Source organism: Myodes glareolus, chromosome 23 (genome assembly GCF_982192425.1).
Source record: "Myodes glareolus chromosome 23, mMyoGla1.1, whole genome shotgun sequence".
Lineage (NCBI taxonomy): Eukaryota > Metazoa > Chordata > Mammalia > Rodentia > Cricetidae > Myodes > Myodes glareolus.
This window is the reverse complement of record NC_142048.1, coordinates 32,770,226-32,782,637: the sequence shown is the minus strand read 5'-3', so window position 1 is coordinate 32,782,637 and position 12,412 is coordinate 32,770,226. Positions and strand designations below refer to the sequence as shown.

The following is a 12,412-nucleotide window of genomic DNA, read 5'->3' as shown; positions in this document are numbered from 1 at the left end:
GGTCTATTCCCAAGAGAATGTTGAACACCAAAGACACTCCACTTGGAGCTTGTTTTCTTCTTGGCAAAACTGGCCTTTGGGCAAGGAATTGCTCATGCATCAACCACTGACAAAATGCACAATGTCCTGACAGGACAAGCAGGATACAAGAAAAAAGACTGTCAAATCCTGCTAAGACAAGGTAAGGTGGTTTTGAAAATGTTTCTGCCTCTGAGAATGGTCTGTCAGTTTCTCAAGGCCTTAGCCAAAGTTGGTTGCTCCAACATTGCAAATGAGACTTTGGGTGATTGCCCAGGTAGCCAGTTGTCTCTGTCATTTGTTGCACATTTTGGAAGTTCCTTGATTGCACTTCCTGCTTACTCGAGAGTCTCTTATTTAAACAAAACAGGGAGGTGCTGTAGGAAATCCTTCAGCCAGTAGCCTTTAAGTTACCTGCCCACTTAGACGTGGACTTTTACACTATAAATACTGATATAAAGTGTATTCTCTCTCTCTCTCTCTCTCTCTCTCTCTCTCTCTCTCTCTCTCTCTCTCTCTCTCTCCCTTCCGGCTGCTGAATTCCCCTTTTGAGCAGAGAACTGTGATCTGTGAGTCTACTCCTAAATAAATAACTTTTTATTATATTCAATTCTGAGCTAGTGTGGGATTTCTTTTTAGTGTCCCTCTTCATGCTCCTACCCTGAAATGTGTGAACCCTGTTGAGACTGGATCCCAACGGATGTCACCCCAACGTGGGACCCCAACAGATGCCCCTTACTATGGGGTCATGACAGATGCCCTGCAATGTACAGTAGTTGAAAAAATAAAATAAGGCTGGGAAAAAGAATATGAAGCCAGTGCTGATATGTTGAACTAAATCCATTATCTTCCTTTTAACACAGTTTTATTTTCTCTGCCATGGTCATCAGAGGCATGAGGGGGTGACTAGAAATGAAAACCAAAGCCAGCTTGAAACATGACAAAGTTGAGTAAGGAATTCATCCATCCATGTTTCCCCGGGACTGAGAAGCTTTCTAGAGAATGGATTTTGGGTGCTAAAATTGAAGAACACACACACACACACACACACACACACACACACACAGACACCAAATGGTGAATCTAGGTAAGTGGTTACTTAAAACACTTAGTTCAGTCATCTCAGTGGTTAGCCTCTTGATCCAAAGACTTAGTGAGAGCATGCAGTACCTTGTCAACATACATTTGGGGCACACATTAGAACAGAAGGTCCGAAGATGAGGAGGGAAAAGCTTTGGCTCACAGGATAAGTATCTCTTATCTATTCAGGTTCTCAATGTAGTTAAGAAAGGAAAAAGCAATGGGACAAAATGTGGATCTGCCTGTATTTATAGAGGCAATGGAGATGTGTAGACCCAGTCTAAAACAACACACAGCATTCACCTTCATTGTTTTGGTTTATACATCTTAGCCCAAGCCTACTCAATGTTTCCCTACCTCCTCCATCCCAGAATCCCTTTCTCTTTCTCCCATAGATACAGAAAAAAGTGTTATCTATCCTTTATGATCTTCTGAAATCTATTTCTTCAGAAAAGCATTCCTGACAACTTCCTCCTCTAATCTTCCACATTACAGTAGAATCTAATTGAGCCACTCTTTTCTTGTGTTCTTTAGGTCCACTACTTGTATCTTAAATTGATTCTCAATGCTTTATCAACTCAATGGGTCATGAGACCTGAAGGAGGGTTACTATTTATTATTCTTTAAATTTCTTTTAAAATATTTTATAGTGTCTAATCCAGAGTAGACTTGCTGATTGGCAAGTGAGTACTACCCACAGTAAGGTAGACCACACTGGAAAAGAACACAAAGAAGTAAGTTAAATTAATTCTAGTCATATCTATATGTAGTTCAGTATATTTAAAATATTATTTCAGTGAGTTATCTGTGCAAAAAATTAGCAATCATTTTGCATGACTTTGATTCTAAGTTTTTAAAATCCAGTGTGATTTGAAAAAGCTTCATCTCAGGAATAACGATTGAGAAAAAAGATTTAGAAAGATAGTATAAGAAAGAAACGAGTTTGTTTTTGTTTTTTGTTTGTTTGTTTGCTTGTTTTCGAGATAGGGTTTCTCTGTGTAGCCCTGGCTGTCCTGGAACTCACTATATAGGACTGGGTGGCCATGAACTCTGATATCCACCTACCTCTGCCTCTGCCTTGTAAGGGCTGGGATTAATAGCATGGGCCACCAATGCACAGCATGTGTTTTGAAGCACCTAATTTTGTACAAGTTCTTTTTTTTCCTATCAAAGTCACACAGTTTGAGCAAAGATAAGAAATGCGGCAAGGTGGCTTTGGGGATCGATTTCATCAAAACTCTGAGCCTGAGGAACAGATGCTAAATAACTAAGGATGTGATGGTTGATGGGGATTAGAATGATTCAAGAATGTATTTAAATGATCACAGTTGGTACGCAGAATAAAAACTTGTAAGGTTTGTAGAGAAAACACTAAGAGATCACAGAAACCAAGGAGAGTGCAGACATATTTCAGGAAGTAGCAGAATGACAGACAGGAGATCTAATGTGTATGAGAACTAGTGAAAGTCTATTAGATGTGGTTCAAGAGTAACCTCTGAAACAACAAGAGCCTAGACCATTGCTGAGGAAGAAAAGAGAACTTGCTAAGCTCCTTCTTAAAACTTAGCTCTGGTTCCTTAAAACTCCGCGGGAACTGAAGATACTTGGATTGAGGAAACTGACTTTTCCCAGCAGATACAGAACCAGCAGGAATCCTGGCAGAAGGAAACAGAAACCAGCATAAGGTTGGGTGGAGCTCCGGGCAATTCTTGATTAATGGCCAATGTAAAGAAAACTCAGCAAGAAGCCAAGTGACCGAACACAGGGAAAATTGTAGGGAAAGTACTGCTGGGACTCAAAACTATTGCAAAACCATTGGACTCAGTCACACACACACACACACACACACACACACACACACACAGCAGAAAAAGATTAATTAAAAAAACGTCATCATAAAGACTTCTTGAATTTTTTTTTCAACCACTTCACCTCTCCCCATACACAGTATTTCACACCTTGTCTTTAGTTATGGTAAAACTGACTGGGTCCAATGGGAAGTTGATGAAAAATTTTTATACGTTCTTTAAAGGGTATTGAAAAGTAGCAATAGCCTGCAAGTCCTCTAAATTGGGCTGGCTAGACTTCTAGTCTAGTATTTGTTCAAGTCTTATTTTGTTAACATCCAATCAGCGTACAAAATGGCAAATGTTTTTAGTTTGTGTTAACTAAAACCAGTTTGAAGATAATAAGAACTCGTGAGAATCAACTCATTCAGTCTTAAAGTGAATCCCTCATTGGTGGGCAGGAGATTTCCTACGGGTTGCATTTGACAAGAATGGTAGGACAGGGTGTGGGATTTATTCATTGACAAAAGTCCCTTGAAATTCCCTGCGATTTCATCAAGCCTCAGGAGCTCAGTGTGTTTGTGAAATCTAAAAGGTGACACGCTGGGTTATTCTCAAAAATGAGCATGTTGGATTCTCACATTCCTGAGGTGGGGAGCTTTACAGATGTAAAATTTAACTTATTTTCAACGTCTTTCTAAAACTCCTGTCATGTTTTCTTATATCTGTCATAGTCTGTATTAGAGTCTAGTACTAGATCTGTGGATCCCATTTTTTGTACGTTCACACATCTTTTGCAAGTTGAGAAATAACCAAAGGTACAATGCAAGACTCGAGGTTAATTAATAATTTCACACAGGAAATAATATGTTGATTTATTTATGACATCAAAAACTAGTGTGCCAAACTTCCTAGATGTTGTGCTAGAAATTGTTGTAGATGACCTGTTTATTTTTTGTATCACAGAGAAATAGCTCTGATCATTCCCATGTAGACAGTATATTTATGCTTCTGGAAATATCAAAATCACATTGACTCAGCCATCGCTATTCTAACAGAACTGGCAGTTTCTAGATAGTAGATCACTTTGTCCCAATTCATTGTACTGTAACATAATTTCTGACTAAGGATACATGGGGATATCATAATGAACTTAAATAAAAATCTATGGAGGTGACTGGTCAGTGAGTCCAAGACAGTATAAAGAATTTGTAGTAACATAATCCTATTATCCCAATACTTGGGATGGGGGACAAGATCATTTTTGGATACATAATGAATTCCAGGCAAGTCTGGATTACTTGAGTACCTGCCTTAAAATTAATAACTGTGGAGCAGACAAGATAATACTCAATGTCTGCTCAGAGTCACACTAAGGGGCTGTATTCATGGGAGAAGTGGTTTCTTCTCAGGCAATGGGCAGTATTTCAATGTTCTAGCACTTTGGTTGGTTGTTCCAGCACTTTTCGGTTTTATCTAATGGGATACCTATGTAGGTCTCCTATCTGGATGAATAGGCAATGACCATATCATTTTAGTGAGAAATAAGTTATTCAGTGCAAGTTCGTTGTTTTTATCCTGGGACTAATTCTGCAAGAAGCACAGGTTACTAAGGGTGAAACTCCTGAAGGTCTGAGTCTTCATATTAAAGAGTGGAATTCTCTAGAGTCCTGTCATATGACCCTGAAATAGATTGTTGCATCCAAGGCTTGTTAGGGCCAACCCTTCAGTCCTGCTTGGAAGCAGCAGTGGCCTTGCCCTGATTCCAATCTACCTCGAGTCAAAAATCAACCTTGTTGTGAGGTTAGAATGACTCAGCGTGACTCTATCGTGGAATGAGTCACAAAAACCTCTATTTTAAAAATCTAAGTGATTTTTTAAAATAATAGATCCATTGTCCTTATAAAATTGATGAGGCATCTTGAAGTTTGAGAAGTATGGGACTGAATTTGAATGGGCATTTGGGGTCAGCGTCCCCTTACATCAGTTCACTAGATGTTGTTAAGGACGGTTTGCATAAAGAATCTGTGATCAAATGTGGGAAGTTTATGCTGGTGCCTTTTATTGCTTAGCACATTTGCCCTACCAGTTTCTTCATAGTCGCTATGTCCCATAGACCTGGAATTCCTCTCTGAGAACCGTGAATACATGGAAACTGCTCACAGAAGTTGTGTGCATGTATACCAGTTTTGGAGCAAAACCTCCACTACTCAGCAAGCTTTCTCTGAAAAGCATGCTTTAAAAAAGAATGATTAGAAACTCGATTAAACTTATGTAGCACGTCACATGAGCGGTCACGTGACTAACGCTATTAGTAGAAGTTGAGTCAAGAGCCCTTCACCACAGTATAAAGCTGAAAAGAGTAGTACTTCCTACTAAACCATAAAAATATACAATAAGCAATTCTGAGCCAATGCTCTGCTTCGTTTCATGTTAAAATCAAAGGTTTCACATTGTAACTTTAAAGTTATCAGAGATTCCTAAAGTAAACAAAATAGCATGGAATAAGAAAGCTTGATTGTGTAACTTCTACTTTTGCTGGCTAGGAGATACCAAGTCTCATTTTCTTATAAACCCACCTCCAAACAACCATGACTGCCTGCCTAGTCACAAGTCTGGAGTCTCCCAAGTTTTGATTTCATCAGAGGAAGTGGTACTATTTGACCAACGCTCCTGGTTTATTATCATCATCTACAAAAATTACTTTTATGTTCCCAATTCTCAGTAAAAAGAGACAAAGTCCTACTTACAAGAGCCTTCAGAAACGACCCTGAGATTGGGTTCTGCCAAGGAACGGGAGCATTTTCCCCCCTGCCAAGCCCTGCCTTTTAGACCCACGCCCACCCAAGCTAGCCGGCTCAGAACCACGTGTGCGCGCACCCTGGCCCCGGCCACACAGAGGCGCGGAGCCGGACACCGCCTTCCTTGAGCTTTGGCGCGCGGCCGCGACAAGCGCTCCCGGCGGGGGGTCGCGAGCACGAGGGAGGGGCAGGGCGGCCCCGCCCCTCGCCCCGCCTCCCCGCCCCTACTCAGTGGGGCGCCCACGTGCCCTGCCCGCCTTGTGCAGCGCGGCAGCGGGAGCTCCTGTCTGCGCGGACCTGGAAGGTGGCGGCCGCTCCTCTAGCCTTCTCCCGCGTGGGATCCCCAGCGCGCTGCAGCCGCTCGCTCGCCGGTCCCTGTCCCGGTCCCCGTCCCCGTCGCGCGGCCCGGGCGCTGCCCCAGTAAGTTGCAGAGAGTGCGCCGGGGCCAGAGGGGAAGCGGTGGGGCGCGGGCGTCCAGGCCGCGTCCAGCTGCGCGCAGCTGCCCGGAGGAGAGGCCGCGCTCCGGAGACTGGGGAGCTGAGCGTCCGGGTACTCCTGGCAGGGGCTGCAGCCTCGGACCCTCGTCCTCCGGGCTGCACCCTGGGCTGCCACCCTCCTCTTCTAGTCTGTCTCCGGTGCCGCTGGCTGACTCGCACTCGAGGCGTGCATGATCCACGGCGGCCACGCGGGTCGTAGAACTCGGGATAGGGCCTGACACTGGGGCTCCGCTAGTGTCCACAGTCACTTTAGTTCCGGGGGACCCTCAGTATTTCTCTCCGGGAGGGCAGCCTGCCTCAACACCCTGTACACGGAGTGGTCCCCCGAAGTCTCCTTTCGCTCCCTTGGGAATCTTGGTTTAAATTTGGAACAAGGCTCAGATCGCTAGAAGTCTTTTCCCAAACTGCTCTGGATCTGGTACGACAGGTAAAATGACCCACTTGGGCGTGGGAGAGTTTGTATTGCTGACTTAAAGTAAATGGGTGCAGCATTAAGCGCTTGAGTTGTTCTGTGCCTCTTAATCCCGTTTCACAAAGCCTTCAAGCCTTGATTACCTTAAGACCTTCGCTCCAGGTCGTGGCTTCGACTAGTCTATTCCACCTTCTCTTGTCGCATACATGCAGTATGTGGTGTAAGGTAACCTTGTAGTTATTTCAAAGAAATATGCTCAACAAAAGTCGAACGGCCGTAGATGGCTCTCAAAGTGGAAGCTGCCTACATGCCAGACGTAAAAGAGTTAATCCGATTCAAATGTTAAACTGTAAGACTTTTGACCTTCAAAAATCTTAGGTCACGACTCTTTTGGGACTGAAGAATTAGATCCATGTGGATCAGTTCTTCGCGAGAATGGAACTATCAGAATCTAGGGCTTGGGCCGTGTAGTTAAGTATGTCTGGCCTCTAACATCATTCTTTTAAGACTTGGTTTTCTTTTCTACCTCCATATTAATATTTATCTTCACAGTAAAGCGAAGCATTTTATTTGTTGTCTCTGGCTAGGGACTGTGCAGGTGAAGAATACCCTATTGTTTTATATGCCTTTTGTGCTGTTCGATCTTTTTTTTTCTTCTGATCGCACCAAAGTAGCATGAAGAAGTGATACATCGGCTCAGAGGAACATTTCTTCCCTTGCCTTATGCTAAAGAGTTGCTAGCTGGCGACTGTCCAGGAGTGAATCTTGGAGGCAGCATTACATGTGTTTGCATTTTTTTCAGCTTTCTCCTTTGCTCGCCACTCTCTTTCCCTCTGTCTCTTGATAAGTGAGGGCCATTTCCCTTAAGGCATTTTAATCTTTTGGGATGTGACCCGAACTTGAAGATCAATTATACTAGAGCGTCGTGGTAGCTGCAGAGATTCAGTCTGCAGAATCCTGACCTTCACTTGGTCAGCAAAGCCCAGATTCCAGTCTCCAGTTTTTGTCGATAGGTTTAGAGTTAAGAGTCTGGAAAGAGGAATGACAGCGAGGAAGGCAATATGGTAGCTGTGGGCATTTTGAATGTCTGAGAATTCGGCCGGGCGGTGGTTATGCAGGCCTTAAATCCTAGCACTCGGGAGGCAGAGGTAGGGTAGTTCCAGGACAGGCTCCAAAGCTACAAAGAAATATTGTCTCGAAAAACCAAAAGAAAGAAAGAAAAAAAGTGATAATTTGTTGATTTTTGTTGTTGTTATATTTCCAATCTTTGGGCCCCTTGAGCCCTCATATCTGGAGAGTTTTGGAGCTGGGGTTTCCTCCCTGGTACCCACTCACTTTTGCAGAGCCATTTGCCTCTTCTCCCTGCTAGGTGACTCAGTGCCCGCCTTTTGTGTTCTTCTATCTTTTAGTTCAGGTCAGTGTTATTTCTTCTGCCTCTCTTAGCCAGAGACCCTACTGGTAAGTGGCCTTTTCTCCTTTTTCCAAATGTTCTTCCCTTAAGATTTTCTCTGGTAACTGTCTAACAGACTTCATGTGGCTCTTTTTTGTTACATTTGTTGGCTCCTGTTGTGTGTGTGGCAGCGGTGGGGGTGGTGGGAGACTGGGGGAGTTCAGAGCCATCTCCTGGTTTTATCTGGCTGCCTTTCAGGGACAGCTTTCAGGACAGAATCTGGAAAACACTCTCATGCTGCTGTTTGCTTTGTTTTCCCCCAGATATAGTATGAACATGATCTTGAAGTCTGGTTTCTTAAGAGATGACTCCGTGGATGCCAAATATTTAGAACAAAAGGAAATTTTTCAGTTGAATGTGTTTCTAAGCTTTCATGTTTGACACTATGTGCCAAAGGAATGCTTCACAGCCGGGTGGTGGTGGCCGGGTGGTGGTGGCCGGGTGGTGGTGGCCGCGCATACTTTTAATCCCAGAACTCACTCAGGAAGCAGAGGCAGGTGGATCTCTGTGAGTTCAAGGCCAGCCTGGTCTACAAGAGCTAGTTCCAGGACAGGCTCCAAAGCTGCAGAGAGACTCTGTCTCAAAAAACCAAAAAAAAAAAAAAAAAAAAAAAAGAGGAATGCAGGAATGCTTCACCATGCAACTGAAAAACTAAGGGAGCTGACCTTACATTATACTTGTCTAAACACCTTGGCAAATTTAAATGTTTAACTTCTACTGAACCTTTAGGAAAATATTCAGAACTCTATTGATAAAACCTTGAACAATAATAAAAATCCATGAAACGCTTCCTCGCGGTTTTCTGTTTCAAAAATTTGTGCTTCTGTTCCCTCACCTAGTATGACCTAACATGTGTTCAGTGTGTCTTTGTTGTAAAATAAATAGGAATGGTTCCAACAACTTGAGAGAACGTGTCGTCTGTCTTCCAATGGTTTCTTGCCTTCACTCAAAGTCTATTGGGTTCCTACAGTACATCAGGCGTGTATTGAGTGACCCAAAACTAGTTACTGCCATAATTAGTGACAGGATTCTATAATCATTTTTGCATTGGGGAAATTCTTCCTTGATGGACTTTAAAAAATAATTTATTATTGTTAACTGTATAAAAATAGCAAATCTCAGCACATTGGCTTGAGCGTTGTGCTGCATAGTGACATTTGATGATGGTGCTGCCATTTCGTTATCAAAAGCATGTATGCTGGGTATACAAATCTGTGTTGATCTGCTCATACATCCTTTTACCTGCTTTTCTGGCCCTTGACTTAGAAGTAGTATCTATAGCTGCAGAAATGGGAGTGCTACTTTGTAAGAACCAAAGCCAGAGGGAATTCGTTTCCAGCAGGCAACAGCTAATCCAGACAATCCCAGCTCCGTCTATTTATTGTTCTTGTCTAACTCAGTAAGCGTACCTGCTTTGTGCTATGGTGTGGGGGCAGGCAGCATACTACACTTTTTGTGTGCTTGTGGACACTTGTAGACGCTTGTAGACAATAAGTGTCAATTTCTGAAGACGTCCTCTGCCTTTATGGCAACATTCTGACTGGTAAGTATGGTTAGTATCAACTTAAAAAACTAGCTGAGTTAGTGTGGCTTTTGTTTAAAAGACTGGATTTTAATGTGTGGGTCCTGCATCTTCTCCGTTCTTATTGCAGCTTTCAGTTTGGATCTCTGTCCTTATAGAGAGCTGTGGCTCTTCACTGTACTAGGTGGATGTGGATACAATATGTTGTCGGAAACCTTGAGTTTTCTTAACGAAAGGTTTGATTCACCTGAGGCTGGCTCATCACGCTGAAGGCTGTTGTGTGTTCCCTTGTGTGCTTTCAGCTTAGCTGCCTGTAAAGGACTAGAGACAGGAGTTAAATATGTGCAATGAGCTTAAGAATGCGAAGCAGGCCTGCACGTGCTAGCAGGGTGGAAAGGCGCTGGGTGTGCTCGTTCCCCTCTTCAGAGCTGACCCTGAGCAGAGAACCTGCAACACAGAAGGAAAGAATGCCCCGTGACCTTTCCTCCAGGAATCAATTTCATTTTTTTAAAAAAAGCAACAACTTATTAAACAATACATACTAAGGAATGTTTATGGCCCTTGTTGGTTCTTGCTGGCTGTTCCTCTTCTCTCCTTAACTCATGCTGACTTTGAGACTCCAATTGTCATTCCATGTCTAATACATTGCTTTTCAGCACTTCTCTTGGAGGTACCTTTCCAGTGGCCCCTGCTGGGCACAGATATAGAGCGTGGTGTCCTGTCACCCAGGGGTGCAGAGCAATACCAGAGCCAAGACACTCACTTCAACCCTTTTCTGGGTGGAAGGGTGTTCATGTTTAAGAGAACTGAGTTTGATGTTCTTAAAAACAGGCATTTTCTTTTATGACATCCGGTAATAAAGCCTTAAAACTCACTTGTTATTCATTTTCCTTTTTGTGGGCAGAAAAATGGTGTTTGAGCTGCTACCTTGATGGTAATAGGGAGATAACTGTGAGGATTTCTTGCTTTAGCTGTGATGTCTACTGGTGTTGTCAGCTCGGCAGTGATGATGGTGCTAGTCACTGGCAGAATTAATAACTATTTTATATTGAACCAAAAGGAAAAATTAGAGTGTCTCCCCAATTTCAGCAGCATTTATTTAATATGCTAAATACAGTACAATTTCTTTAAAAAAAAAGTAAGAAACAAACTTAAGATGTGTTGTCCACAGCGTGTGCTTTCCAGGGTGTGTGGCACCTCTGGTTCTTTCCCCGCCCGCGGTTCCTGCTGTCCAGTTTATAAAAGGTCTGCATTCCCTGCAGTCAGCTTCATATGCTTCCGAAGTTAGCATGTCAAATTTTATCTAGTCTACGTAAACCTTGTGCTATTTAATAAGCCAAGACGACTGAGTGACGCTTCCTAAATCGGGGCTCCCTTAGATGAAAGCTTTGCAACTTCGATCCCAAGAGTACCCTATGTGACGGTCTGTGTGAAGTTTTCCCTAGGTCTAGTTCACAGAATGCTTGTAATTTGCCCTAGCAGTTGTCCTAACGAAAAAAATAAAATAAACTTCAGAACTGACTGACCTGGGTGGAGCACCTTCATTTCCCAGCCCAGCACTGAAAAGGCAGAAACGGGCAGATCAAGTGAAACACTCATCCTGATCGTTTGTGTCAACTTGGATGTGAATTTCCCCTGGGAAGAACGTGTTTCTGAAACTCCACGTTGCCCTGTGCAGCGGTGTTGCCGGCTTTGCGGTCCTACTTTCCGCACAAGGAACATTTGTTCGGTGGAATAAAGAATCTGTGGCCACAGCAACTCCTCTGCATAGCAGTAACTTGGGACACTTCTGCTGGAACTCACAGATATTTTGTTCTTAAGATTTTATTCACCCATCCCACCCAGTTCCTTTTTCCATAGAAAAGAATGCCCCTTCCCAGCCATCTTGTTTGAGATTTCTGAACATACGGGGCCTCTACTTTGATTCAGTAGACAGCTAGAGTTTCTACAAATTGGGATAAGAATCCCACAATACAGAAGCCACTCTTGATACCTTGGGAAGGTACCTGAAGAGATTCTTTTGAGTCTGCATGGGGCAGTTTTGATCATGCGTTCTGCCTCCTTGCCGATTTAAGATAGCCTACAGGTACCAAGGGGGTCATAGCAGTTGGGGACTCACTGTGAGATCAACTGGTAGAAAGATAAGGTTTCTCTGTCCCCTGTAATTGATGTGATCGTCAAAGCAGACAAGATTATACAGAGCAGCCTGGGGTTTAGAACGGGCTTTTCCCGGGGTAATCGTACCCAGCTGGATCCAGCTATCAGAAAGAGTGTTCATAGCATAAGGACAGCTGGCCTCTTTGTGGCATGTTGAAGGTGTTATGGTTCCCTGGAATCTCTGTCTTCATGGTCTTTTCTCCAAATTCTCAGATTCACATATTTCAGCATGATCAAGAAGTGAATTTGGTTCAGCTTTAGCAAAACATAGTCTTGTTTGAATGTTTGTCATTCTACTCATCAGCAGGTTCACCCAGAATGGGTAAGAATGATACATAATGTCGGAATATCTTTAAAATGACATTGAGATCCATCTTCCTGGCTCACTATACATTTGATGTAGAAATTGTGGAAATCTCTGGACTTCTGTAAACTTGTTGAATCAAAGCCTAACTAACTGCTAGTAGCCGGGAAGGTGTGCGCGGCTGGAGTGAGTGACTAGTTTGTAGCGGTCACTCATCACATTTGCTTAATAAATAATGTGCTGAACCCATGGCAGTGAGCCCAGAGGGGGATATTTACAGTCAGTTTCTCTGCTGAAGTCCATCTTTTGCAGAGTTTGTGTGGTTGGGATTTGTAATATTTGGTTAGGGGGGTGGAGGAGAGAAAGAAAAGGCCCTCTGATGTA

The 12,412-nt window shown here is 43.2% G+C and overlaps 1 protein-coding gene across 3 annotated transcripts in view; it reads left to right on the top strand.

Moving 5' to 3' along the window:
- The first annotated feature begins 5,960 nt into the window (after nucleotides 1-5,960).
- Nucleotides 5,961-12,412, top strand: part of Slc7a2 (solute carrier family 7 member 2) — a 58,933-nt gene continuing 52,481 nt past the window's right edge. For 2 of the 3 annotated variants that reach the window (XM_048441727.3, XM_048441728.3), the window contains exon 1: nucleotides 5,961-6,106. The gene's annotated coding sequence lies outside the window, so the exon portion shown is untranslated. Of the gene's footprint in view, nucleotides 6,107-6,593; nucleotides 6,611-12,412 lie in introns of those variants that run through there. The other variant, XM_085680218.2, reaches the window with a different exon arrangement.